Source organism: Eulemur rufifrons, chromosome 6, assembly GCF_041146395.1.
Source record: "Eulemur rufifrons isolate Redbay chromosome 6, OSU_ERuf_1, whole genome shotgun sequence".
Classification (NCBI taxonomy): Eukaryota; Metazoa; Chordata; class Mammalia; order Primates; family Lemuridae; genus Eulemur; species Eulemur rufifrons.
The window spans coordinates 24,055,746-24,069,038 of NC_090988.1; the positions used below are offsets into that span (position 1 = coordinate 24,055,746).

The following is a 13,293-nucleotide window of genomic DNA, read 5'->3' on the forward strand; positions in this document are numbered from 1 at the left end:
AGGATCCAGGTTAAGGCATTTATCACATCCATTCTCCACTTCTTCTACTTAAGATAGTACTTTCCATTTTTAGCTAAGCATATAACTACCCAAAGTAAAGACTATAAGTCCAACCTCCCCTGCAGCTAGACTTGGTCACATGACTAAGTTCTGACCAATGAAGAATATATATATAATATATAGTTATATAATATAGTGTACATATTATTAAATTATATATTATATAATATAGAACAAATGTAATATATAATATATAATTGTATGTGACATATAGTTATATAATATATAGTACAAATAATAGTATACACAGAGAGAAACAATCTGGGAAGTGTCCTTAAAGGAATGGGAGTGCCCTTCTTCTTTTTTTACTCCTTCCTCTTGGATTTAATGTGAACATGATGGCTGGAGCTAGGGCAGCCATCTTTCACCATGAGGCAGAAGCCACATGTTGAGGATGGTGGAGCACAAAGGTGGCAGCAGCCGAGGCTCCTGATGATTGGGCAAATACCATACCACCTCTAGACTGTGTACCTGGACATCACTGTGAGGGAGAAATAAATTTCTATCTTTTTGAAGTCATTAGTATTTTGGGATTTCTGTCACTTTCTGCTGAGCTTAATCCTAACTGGTCAAATAGAAAATTGGCATTCTATATGAATGAAGTGAGGGGAAAGGAAGAAAAATAACATCAAGTGGCATTTTATATGGCAGCCTTGTACATGTGTCCTGGAAACCATCAGGTCTACAGTACAACTGAGAGTAGGGCATCAAAGGGATGCAGAGCATCGGGTGGCCACTATCTCAGTGCTTCAGTGCCACCTTGTTCACCCTCTTCTGGTATCAGATCACTATGCAGCCCAAAAACAGAGTCTTAAAGAAGGTAACAGAGGCATGAAAAGTCCTTGAAAAGGACTCTAGAGACTAACAATTGGACTAGATCAAGGACCCAAGTACATTTGCAAAGGAGATAGAGTTTGCCACCTTTCTTCACCCATAGCTCCTATTTATCAATAACAGCCAGCTCTGATTCAGACACTCCTTCCAACTTTAACTGTAAGCAATGCATGTATATATTAACTTCTTATGTAAAAAATGCATTTAGGCTGGGTGCAGTGGCTCACACCTGTAATCCAAGCACTTCAAGAGGAAAGACTGCTTGAGCCCAGGAGTTTGAGACCAGCCTGGCCAACAAAACAAAATCCCATTTCTAATAATAATAATAATAATAAGCTGGTCGTGGTGGCATGTGTCTGTAATCCCAGCAACTTAGGAGGCTGAGGCACGAGGATGAGTTGAGCCCAGGAGTTCAAGGTTGCAATAAACTGTGACCTTGCCACTGCACTGCAGCCTGGGTGACAGATCAAGACCTAGTTTCAAAAAAAAAAAAAGCATTATATTGATACTTAGAGTTGAGCACTAATTGAGAGCAGCAAGTGGGTTGTAAATAACATTAAATTTGGAGTGAGGAAACTTGGATTTTAGTCCCACATTAACTTCTTGGATGATTTCATTCATTCATTCATTCATTCATCCATCTGTTTAACAAATATTTACTGAACACTCTGCAATGCCCTGGACACTGTGCTAAATGCTAGAGTACAAGAATAAAAGGAAAAGTACATTGTTCCTGCATTTATAGACTTGTATTCTAATAAAGAGGACAGACATCAATTTTTAGAAATCCAAGCATTAACAATGTAACTGCTATTTAATACTACAAAGAAAAGTTACATGGAGATTGTACCAGCGAGGTTAGTACAGACTTGAGTTACAAATCAGATCTGAAGGATGATTGGGTGTCACTAGGTGAATGGAGCTGCAGGAACTGCATATGTAAAGTCCCAGCAGCCTGGATGTGGCAGCATCGTATTCTAGAAATTACAGAAGGCCAGAATGCCTTGGGCTTGGACAGCAAATGCAAACCAATGACCAGCAATGGGAAGTCAACAAATGGATTTAGAGGGGAAGGGAGATGGGAAGGAGATGTGAGATAATCATAATTGTCTTTTGACCAATTAACTCTGGAAGCAGTCAGTATTGAGAACTAATCGTAGGGGAACAAGTTGACATGAGAAGACTAGTTAAGAGGCTACTGCTGGAATCCAGAAGAAATAAGAGATGTGTGGCTTGATTGAGGGTGGTACAGATATAAAAAAGATAGACAGATGCAAGAGGAGATAAAATTGATAGGATTAGGAAATAGATTAGGTATGAGATCGGTGAAAGTGAGGGTTAAGAATGAGTCATCTGTCTCTAGCTGAGATGGGGAACAATGGAAGAAGACCAGAATTGAGCAAGACAAACTCTAGAGGTCTTAATTTCTGTTTCTGCAAAATACAAATCAAACTTTGTCTTGACGTTCTGTCCAGTTCTAAAATTGTATGACTGTATCAGATAATTCAATCATTTTTAAAAAATAAGGGGTGGGCTAACTTAAGTGGGAATTGCTTATAGGTAAATGCATTAGTTATCCATTGCTACATTAAAAATTACCACCAAACTTTAGTTACTTAAAACAACATTTATTATTTCATAATTTCTGTGGGTTAGCAATTCAGAAACAGCGTAGCTGGGTGGTTCTGGTTCAGGGTTTCCTAAGGAAGGCATTCAGGATATTGGTAGGGTCTATAGTCATCTGAAGCCTTGCCTGAGGCCAGAAGATCCAGTTGCTTCCACAATGGCTCACTCATATGGCTGTTTGCAGAAGGCCTCAGGTCCTTACTGATGGCAGGAGGCTTCCATTTCTCACCATGTGGGCATTTCCACAGGATAACTAAATGTCCTCATGACATGGCATTTGGCTTGCCCCAAAGCAGCAAGTGATCCCAGAAAGAGCCAACAAGGAGGAAGCCGCAGTGCCTTTTATGATCTAGTCTCAGAAGTTGCATACTGTCTTAGTCTGTTCTTGCTGCTATAACAAAAATACCTTAGACTGGATAATTTAGAAATAACAGAAATTTATTTCTCACAGTTCTGGAGGCTGGAAATTCTAAGATCAAGGTGCTGGCAGATTTGGTGTCTGGTGAAGGCCGGCCCTCTCTGATTCAAATATGGTGACTTGCTGCCATGTGCACTCACATGGTGGAAGAGTAGAAGAGGAAAAAGGGTTGAAAACTATGTGAAGCCTCTTTTATAAGGCCATTAATCCTATTCATGAGGGAGAGCCCTCATGACCTAATCATCCTAAAGCTCTTACCTCTTAATACTATGACACTGGTGATTAAGTTTCAGCATATGAATTTTGGACAGACACATTCAGACCATAGCACATATAGTCAATTTCCATTTTGTTCTAAGTCACTAAGTCTACCCTACCTCAAGGAGAGGGAAATTAGGCTCTATCTCTTGAAGGGAGGAGTATCAGATAATTTTCAGACATATTTTAAAACCACCACAGTAAAGTTTAAATCTCATACACTTGGCACTTCACAAAGTATTGGGCAACTTTCCTTGATAGTAAATAACACTGTTGTATAGACTAAATTAAAATGAAACTAAAGTGTTATAAACTTTTAGAAAGCAGCTGCCTAGAATACTCAGTGCCAATGTTCAGCATGAATATTTATTCATTTATTTATATTTCTTTCCTCCTTTCTCTCCCCGCCGGCAACCTACTGTAATGACGCAAGGGCAGTCTAACAACGTACAAAGCTTGATGAGATATAAACTAGTGGATATTTGGTCTACAGTTATGAAATAATATTATGGTAAGTGATTCTCTATACATACATGCTTTCAGAATAATTATAAAATACATAATGAATTCTATAAATTACACATTGCTGTGTTTGAGAATCAATTTTTTATGTGAATCAGAGTCAGAGCTGAAGAATTTTAGAGCCTAAAGAAAGCTTACAGATGGTGTAGTCCAACTCCCTCATTTTATCGATGAGAAAACTGAGAGTCCACCAAAAAAAAAAAAAAAAAAAGTTTTTCCTAGAGTTCTCAGTCAGTTTGTGGCAGAAAGCCACTGGTAGTCATTTGGTAATAATGTTGGAGATGGGATTCAATGGTCTTTGAGATCCTCTTCTAGTCCTAAAATATCTATGATGTCTTAAGACAACATCTGGGAAAGGTACAACAGGTGTAATAGTCTCACTGTTTTAACACTGTGTGCAAGTAAGTTACAAAATAGTCTATCAGATCTTTCAAGGTCACTTAGTAACTTGGTAGGAATTGGGAATGAAGCCAAGGTCATGGACTCCCTCATTTAGACTCTTTCTACTTATTACTTACCTCTGGAATTTTATTACATTTATCACAAACTAAATTGGCTTTGTTACATAAGCAAAGAGGATTAAGTAATAACTTTTACCTTATCTTTGTGGGAGACTACTAATATGCTCATATCTGTGAACACATTATGAATTATGTACTTATGTAATTTGATGTTAGATATGGAGAGAATAAAGGTAGGAATAGACTTGTGGTTTCCTGACTCTTAGTTTAGGTACATTAGCCATCAGATCTCTATTGACTGCACTGAAATTTTATAGCTTTATATCAGCAATTATATTTATATGGCTTACTAGGCATACAAAGTAAATGATAAGATAGTTTTATTTGCTTTGTCTATTTTTAACTGAGGGCTATAATATTGGTGAACACATTGTGAATATGTATTTAATTAAATATGTAAGATAATGTGAATAGTATAAAGTGTCAGGTTACAATAGAAAATTCTCTTGCATTTCTTTCTGTGCATAGCTTTTAAAAAGTAATGATTTTGCATTGTTATAGCTTTTTAAAAATAGTGAATACATTTTTTGATGGAAAAAAATTTTAGTATATATCTAATATTGTTGTAAAATCCTTGGCTTATATAAAATAGTATTTTCCAAAGAAATAATTGGAAATGAACACCTGTTTTAGTATGTTATCTATGTTCATCTATTTAACAAGTATTTACTGTATGTCTTATTTGCCATAGCTTATATAGTTTTCACAGTTCATATATTTCCCATTATTAGGAATAAACATTTGTTCCTAGATTATCTATAAACACTTAAAATTCAGCATGTTCCCAACTTGCCTAATTATCATGATCTCTCAGTTCTACTTCTTTTACACTCTCCATTTACCTTAATGGTACCTACCTTGAAATCATTTTCACATCTCCTTTTCTCTTACTCCTCAAAGTCTATCTTCAAATCTTTTAGCAGATTCTATTTCCTCTCCTTCATCCTCACAACCTCCTAAGTTCAGACCCTCATTCTCTCTTGCATGGGCCTTTATAGCAAAACTGTGTTATTATCTAAAGTGCCCCTGGCGGTCTCGCCATCTTAGTCTCACTGTCACTGAACCAGGCTGTGGCTGCCAATTATCTTATTAAATATAAGTCAGATCACATTATGCCTCTTCTCAATTCCTCTTATGCAAGGATTCCTATTTCCTCAAGGATGAAGGATAAATTCTACACTTCCCAGTGTTTCTCAACTTACCTTGAAACCTTTGGTTATAAACATTCTTATATCCAAAGATTAACCCCATCTTGATAGTCTCCAAAGCTGGTTGCTTTTCCTCCTGCTTTTCCTGTTAAGGAACTTCTATTCATCTGTCACTCTCCCCTCCTCCACGCGGTGTTCTCTTCCGTAGGCAGAGTTAACTGCCCCCTCCTCTGTCTTCCTTGATACTACATGTCCATCTTTATTATAGCTCATATTGTACAGCATTGTTTATTTGCCTTTCCCGTTACTGAACCAGAGGGCAGGAACCAAGTCTTATTCAAACTAGCAAGGGGCCTGCAACTCAATGTTTGTTCTAGATCAAAAAACTTTCATTTATAAACCATTCTTGCAAAAATGAATTTTCTTCATTTTTAAGATGTATGCATTTTTAAGAAGTATATATGAGACAAATGCTTTGTAACTATCATCAGAATATCAGAATTCAGAATTAATCAATATACTATAGTGAAGTAGGATTGTAGCATAGAAGTGTTAGTAATAGATTGGTTTGGGTGTATCTTTTTTAAGCATAGTGTATGCTGCATAAAGAAAAGTCCTGTAACTACTGATTAATATAAAAATTTTATTCTGAAAAAAAGCAGTGTTAGCAAATGTGTGTATTTTTTTCTGCTTGAAATATGAGGTGTTGAAATAAAAATGAGAAAGAAAATTTTAAGTTAAATCTCCAATATTTCATCTAAAAGTACATATATTTGATATAAGGAACAAAATAAAACAAGTGTGTGTGTGGTGTGTGTGTGTGTGTGTTTGTGTGTGTGGAGACTACCTTTGCAATCAATAGATCTGACTCCTGACAATAAAATTCTGTCAGCTCAGTTCACCATAATTTTTCTTAGGAAAGAGTGGCTTTGCCGCTTTTGTGTAATTGATCTATATTGTAGTAAAACTCAACATAAATAAATTGGGTTTTATTTACACTATAAAAGTAATTAGAAAAGAATGAAGAATGAAATAAAGAAAAAAAAATGCCTATAGAAACATTACCCAGAGATGACTATGGGTTTCAATCTTTCTTTTTTTTAACACTTCATACATTTAAAAAAAAAAAAAATAGCTGTGATAATACTGCCTGGATAGTTTCATAATTTGTTTTTTTCCCCCACTTAATACTATAAAAACTTTCCATGTTGTTATTTTATATACACACACACATATACGTATTACACAAACATTTAAAATTGTTACCTTAATCCTTTTGTTCTTAAGAGTGATGACTAGGTTTTCATGCTCATGTGTGAGATGCGCCTCCCTCAAACCTTCTCACAACACCAGCTCATTACTTGACATGGAAAAATAAAATGAAATAAAATAAATTTGTTGCCTAAAATGCTACGGAGTAGATATATCCCATTTTTAGACACTTAGTTTCCACATTTATTTTTGTATCTTGTGAATAATATTGTGATATAGCATTTATGAATAAAGCTCTTGCTCCACTTCAGATTATTTCCTCCAGAAAGAATCCCAGATATGGGATTACAGATTCCAAGAGTTATGAACATTCTTAAAGGTTGAATCACAGTGCCAAATTGCTTTCTGAAGAGGTTATTTCAGTTTACACTCCCACTCACAATGTCTAAGAGTACCCTTTTTATCTCACCAGCCTTGAATGTTATCTTTTACTTAAATATTTACTAATATGATACTCAACTAAAATGTTACAGTTTCTGGTCTGTTTGCTGTTGCAGAGGATAAGATAAAATCAAGGCTTTTGGAGTCAAATATATACGTGGGTTTGGTCATAGCTCTGCCTCTTCTTAGCCTTGTTACATTGGGCAAATTACTTAATCCTTTTTAGGCTCTCTTTATTCATTGGTTACAAAAAAAAAGGTCAATAGTAGTATTTACCTCAAGTACAGGGTTGTTTTAACCATTAAAAAAGTCACTTAAAAGAATGTTACACCAGTGCCTGGCACATGACCAACAATAGGGAATCCTTCATTTTCGGTTGCAAAAGTGTATTATAGACTTTTAATTAGTGTACTATTTAGGCATATTTAATACATAGTACTTTGACTATGCATGCAACCTGACGGTGGAAGGCTGAACAATTACCAGGAGAATTCTCTCACCCCAGGGAGAAGAAGGTCAGGGAATGATCTTTTGGTGGGCTCTAAGAACCACATAAACCTGTTTGGTTACAAAGCACACACCTGGTTTCCATCCTTGAGGAATTTGCCTTTGAGTTCAACCCTTGAGTCTCTTGGGGCTTTTAATTGTTCAGAGACGTCTCAAAGGGCAATAGTGATAACTCACTGAAGAGGAAGCTTAGTGAAAGTGATCTGGATATAGTTCCTGGAAAAAATACTATCTCAACAAAGGTAAATGCTAAGGCAGGATTATTTGTTCTATAAAAGTTAAGTACACTGATGAGTTTTGTTATTTGCATCTAAAGTGTGTTCACAAAAGATAAGCTAAATTCCAAACAGGGCAAGCCAGGCTACTCTGATTTTGTGCACTTGCTGTTTGTACATTCATAGCAAGTTTTGCTCTTAGAATTTCAGCAGAAAATACTGAGAGAAGGCAGCATGGAGTAGATAACAGAACGCTGATCTGGAAATCAGGAGCTTTCGATCTAATCCCAGCTACTAACTAGAGTGAGTGGGCTAGGGTTAGGCTATGATTGAATGCCTAACTTTCTCTAAATCTAGAATAATTCAGGTTTGGCTGCTCTTTGGGGCCTTATTTCCAACTTTTTCTTCCTAGCCTACTGCTTCCAACTGCCAAAGATTGTCACTGGTAATGAAAAATTATCACATACCCTTGCTTGGATTAAAACTTGCACTCCTGATTTGGGGCCATTTCTATTGAGGTTTGGGTGGAGTTTAAAAATTGTCCCTGAAAAAGCAAGTTTTTCTAGTTGGTTAAAACCTGCCAAAATAATTTAAACCTTCTTCGTTCGTTGCAAATACAAGTTCCTCTCAGGTAGGCCCGTTTCTCTCTGCTAGTACAGGATTTTCAAAGCGAACGGCCAAGTAACACGCCCAACTTGGTTCCCGATTCCCTCTAGGAAGAATTCCTCCTTCGGGGGCGATGGAGACGCCCTCAGTGAGTTTGCTGGCACCAGCGGGAGTTTCAAGTTTCCACTCGTAGGGGAGGCGGCGGGCGCTCTCCGAGCTTTGGGCTGGGCGGCTCCGCTTCCCCTGACCGCAGTCTTCGCTCCAGCCCAATCCTCTCAGGAAGGACTCGCCCTATTTCCCCCGGGGCTCCGGTGCCCGCAGCCTCGTCCCTCGCGCTTCCCGGCCCGAGACCGCGACCCCCGGCTACGCCCCACGTGAGGCCTGCCGCTGCGGACCCGCAGGGCGGGGCGCGGGCGGCCCTCACGGCGGCGGCGGGGGCCGCGGCGTTGGCGCTCAGGCCGCGGCGCGAGACCGGCCGGCCGGCAGGGGGAGGCGGGGGGCGCGGGGCAGCCCCGCCTTTTCCCCGAGGAGGCGCCGGGCGGCCATATTGCGGAGCTGTCTGCGGTGGCGGCGGCGCCTCTTGTCTCCGGCGGCCCAGCACTCGCACCACCGCCTCTCCCTCCCTGCCGCAGCCGCGCCGCCGGGCGCCGCCGAGCAGCGCCTTAGCCACACGCAGGCGGGCAGGAGCCGCTGGCTCTCCGGGTAAGCCACCGGCGCCCTCCCTTCCCCCACTCCCCGCTCCGAGGCTCAGCCGGAGACGCTGAGGTGGCGGCGAGAAGTTGCGGGGCCCGCACTGCCGGGCAGTGGCGCCGCCGCCAGGGCCTGCCGCGCCTCAGCTCGCACCCCGTTGGCCAAGTCACCACCGTTGTTAACGGCCGGCTGGCCAGGCTCTTCCCGGGGCTGGCGGGACCCGCAAGGCCCGGCCCGAATGTGCCCCGTCCGGGCCAGAGTCGACCCGCAGCCGCGCGTTTCTCCTCTCCGCGGGGCGCAGGGTCAGCCTTCGGCGTCGGCCTCGGCTCCCCCACGTCCCGGGGACGGTGGGTTCCCGCCACTGGGACTGGGCCCGGGACTAGAGCTGGCACGGCCCTGAGGGTTGTTTGAAAATACAAATACTAAGCATAGGTGGAATTGTGTTTTGCAGTGTAGGGAAGGCATTTATTAGAACTTCTCCCCCCGGCCTCCAGTTTGAAAGTAAGGGTGTTGAATTTCTAGAGAGCGTGTGTTCTGCCCTAGTGGCAAAGGGGATGTTGCATTACAGGGTTTGGGACGCCGATCGCTCCCGTCGCCCGCACCGGCGAGGCCAGGGCCGCGGTCCCCTGCCGTCTCGCTACCTGCTGCTGCTGGCGCCTTCGGAGCCTTTTAACTTTCTCTGGTCCTTGAGGCCGCCCAGTTTGGTATCTCAGACCTCACCAGACACGTTCAGTACGTTCCAGTCCCCCGTTCGTTTAAAGGATCCTAAACTCAATGCCAGGGCTAACTTTGTGAAACGGGGCAGTGCATATTTCATATGCCGTGTTTCTTTAAACATTCTCAATATTTGATTTTTTGTGTGTTTTTTTTTTCTAAAGAGTAATTATTAATGAGGTTGGAAATGTGTTAAACTTCATCAAAAATATTTTAAAATACAGTTGTGATTTTGTGGAAGACCTATATGAGGAGCTTGATGGCAGTCCTGTGGCACTAAGACTGGCAGGATGTAAATGTAAATGTAAAAGCCTTAGATAATAAGGGTTTATTTGATAAACGAGTACTTTGACATAGACATTACAATCTATTGTTTATGGAGCATACATTTTTTTAGAACACTAAATACTCCTTTATATGATGGGTGGAGCTAAGAATGAACAATTGCCCTGTTCATTTTGCTGGATAAATAATGGCTTAATCCATTTGCCAAAACTGCATCATTAGATTTGAGAAGGGATTACAGTTTTCTAGTTTTCAGGATTTCTTAGCTTTTTCCAGGGTTTTATGTTCCAGAGACTAAAAATACTTTACCTCAAATATGACAAAATGTAGAACTCTCTTTTTGAAGTTTGATAGTATTCTGTAAAGAGGACTGCACTTTTTCTTTGCTTAATCACTTTTTTACGTATGATGGAATTTAATAAACATTTGATATAGTTTTAGTAAGGAATCAGTAGATAGACATTGGAATTCTTTACAGTTTTATTTAAATGAAACAAAATTTGATTATGGCATTTAAAAATGTTAAATTCTTGCCTTTTTGAATTGTATACATTGTTTACTTCTGTATCCTCACCAGTGGAAAAACACGTAGGAGAGACTCAGAAATGTTTGTAGAATAGATGTAATTAATTTTGGTGTAGGGAAAATATGTTGAGTCTGTCTTTTCTTTTGAAAATAGTGATTACTTAATTGAAGATTAAATTGATTATTCTTTTCCCTGTGATGGTAAGATATGACAGACTTTGTTCTTTCTCTCTCTTGCTAACTCTCAGTAGTCTCGGGTGGAGAACAAGGGTTGTACTTTTGTTTATTGCTTCACCATTCCCAAGAGCAGAATTGGATTTTATTATTCATTTTTATCTTTGGCAGGCTGTTGAAATGAAAGTCTTTGTATATTTTTATTTTACTTTGAGTTCTCAATCTTTTAATATAATCTATGTATGATCTATGTAATAGAGTCTGAAATGTTGAATGATAGTGGGAGTCTTGTTTTTTTACCCACTTTTAATTTAATTCATTTTAATGTATGCCATTTAGAAATGCAATCAAATTTTAACCAGTATTTCCCATAGACCAAAGCCTAAAAAATATGTTCTATTAAGGTTGCGAAGACTGAGCTATGCTGGGAGAGGATATCTGTAGGGTATACCTAATATAATTTCATGTTACTGCTGTGAATATGGGAAGTCAAGAAAGTCACTCTTTTTTGAGTGGCTTGGACCTTCCTGCAGAGAAAGAGCTGGTGAGCACTATTTAATTACCTGATACTACCCCTAGGGTACAGGGATTCAGTGGAGCTGGATTGGATTGCTATGGATTCCACCTGTACAAGATTATTTTAAGTCTCAAGGTATTACTCGTCAGCAAAAGGCTGTTCTGGGAATATCCCTGGCTTCTACAGCCAGGGTATGCTCACCTCTTTGGTTGTAGAGGTGTACAGTCTGACCCTAGAGAGTTCCTCTGTTTCTAGCCTATTTTAGAGAAATTATGCCTTTCCTATTTAAGTTCCTGGTATATTTCTTAGTATTTATATTGAATGTGTAATTAAGCAATTTTTTAAAACTATAAAAGTAATACATTTTATGGCAAAGTGAAAAAACCCAGAAAGGTATAAAGGGAAAGGTAAAAGTCCTTCTCACTCCCCAGAATCCTCCTTTCCCAGTCCTGTTTTTCATAGGTAACTGCTGTTAGGAATTCCTTGTATGTAGAAAATGCCAGTACTTACGCAGGGATAAAATGTATGCTTTATATCCCTTATTTGTGATTTTTAAAGTCTGTTAAAATAAGGTTATATTTAACATTGAAGAGTGTTCATTGTGCTAAGCATTGTGCAAATCATTATATTTTTATCATTTGAATAAAATCACAGAATGAAACTCCCTATACTAATTCTCTAAAGTGTGTACATATGCAGATTTATACATGTGCAAATTTTCTTGGTTAACGATTGAAGGTGAACTTTACTTTTTGTTTTTCGTTCTAGAGTATGGTATATAATTAACAGTGAGAAATGGTGTCTTTTTAAAAAAGGGCTTATGACATGGGGTATTGAAATGCCCACATCTCGCCCTTTACAGAAAAAGTTTGCCAATCCCTGATTTAGAGAAGAAACATCCTGTTGAAAGGATGTTTTAGATACAGTATCAAAGAAGGAGGTACTGCATTGTTATTTTCTGTAAAATTATATTAATAGAATTTGTAAAGCTAGGAACTTCAGTATTAGTAATTGATACAGACTTTTTTTTCCTGAGTTGTAGATAATCTCTATGGGATTTCAGAACCTTAAATGTTTCTTTTAATTTATTTTCGAAAAGTTGAGGTCAAATAGGACTGGCTACAGGTGAATTTGTGAAGTGAGCAATCTTCAGGTTTGAAGCCTTAGGTCATTTTGAGACGCTTTCGCTGTAAATAACAGAAAATTCTGAAACTGGTTTAAACAAAGAGAAATTTAACGTCTTATATAATAAAGTACAGAGGCTTAGGAAACATCAAGGACCCATTCTCTTTCCAATTCTCTGCTCTGTGACCTTCCCCATTAGCGTCATATTAAGACTGCCTTTCCCCCTTGTCCCAGTTTGGCTGCCTCAAGGACTAGCATCCCATCCAGACATGGCAATATCCAAAGGAATAAGAGGAGCTGTCTCTTTTCCATAGGTCCCCTAGCAGATGTCTTCTCAGCCTCATTGACCAGGGGCACATTCCGTACCTAACCAGTCATTGGCAAGGGTAGTGGATTGCCTTTTTTCTAACTCTGTTTTCATTACATTATTTTCATTATTCATCTGCACCAAGTGTCTTGGGTTCTTTTTTACTCACACCCAAAAGTAAGATCCAAGACTGATCTATCACACATAGTCATAGGTTAGCATGAACACACGAGTTCATATCTTCTTGGGTACCAAATTTAGGTAAATTACGGAATGCAAATGCTGATTCCTGTTAAAATACGTGACAAACTACAGCTTGTGGGCTAAATCCAGCCTATTGCCCATTTCCGTAAATAAAGTTTTATTTGAACACATCATAACTCATTTGTTTTCAAATTATCTGTGGCTGCTTTCCTGACACAACAGCAGAGTGGTTGATACAGACACTGTGTGGCTTACAGAGCCTAAATTGTTTATTACCTTGTCCTTTACAGAAAAAGTTTCCTGACCCCTGCTTTAAGTTGTCAGTCATGCATTCAGACATTGTTATGTGCCGAGTACGCTTTATATTTGAGAATAGAAAGATGA

At 39.2% G+C, this 13,293-nt stretch overlaps 1 protein-coding gene and 1 pseudogene across 2 annotated transcripts in view; both read left to right on the plus strand.

The window, feature by feature from the left end:
• The first annotated feature begins 6,657 nt into the window (after window positions 1-6,657).
• LOC138385644 (small nucleolar RNA U13) lies at window positions 6,658-6,754 on the plus strand (annotated as a pseudogene).
• Window positions 6,755-8,850: 2,096 nt separating this feature from the next.
• RDX (radixin) overlaps window positions 8,851-13,293 on the plus strand; it is a 77,669-nt gene continuing 73,226 nt past the window's right edge. Inside the window, exon 1 of one of the 2 annotated variants that reach the window (XM_069470918.1) lies at window positions 8,851-9,070. The gene's annotated coding sequence lies outside the window, so the exon portion shown is untranslated. The remainder of the gene's footprint in view (window positions 9,071-13,293) is intronic. The other variant, XM_069470919.1, reaches the window with a different exon arrangement.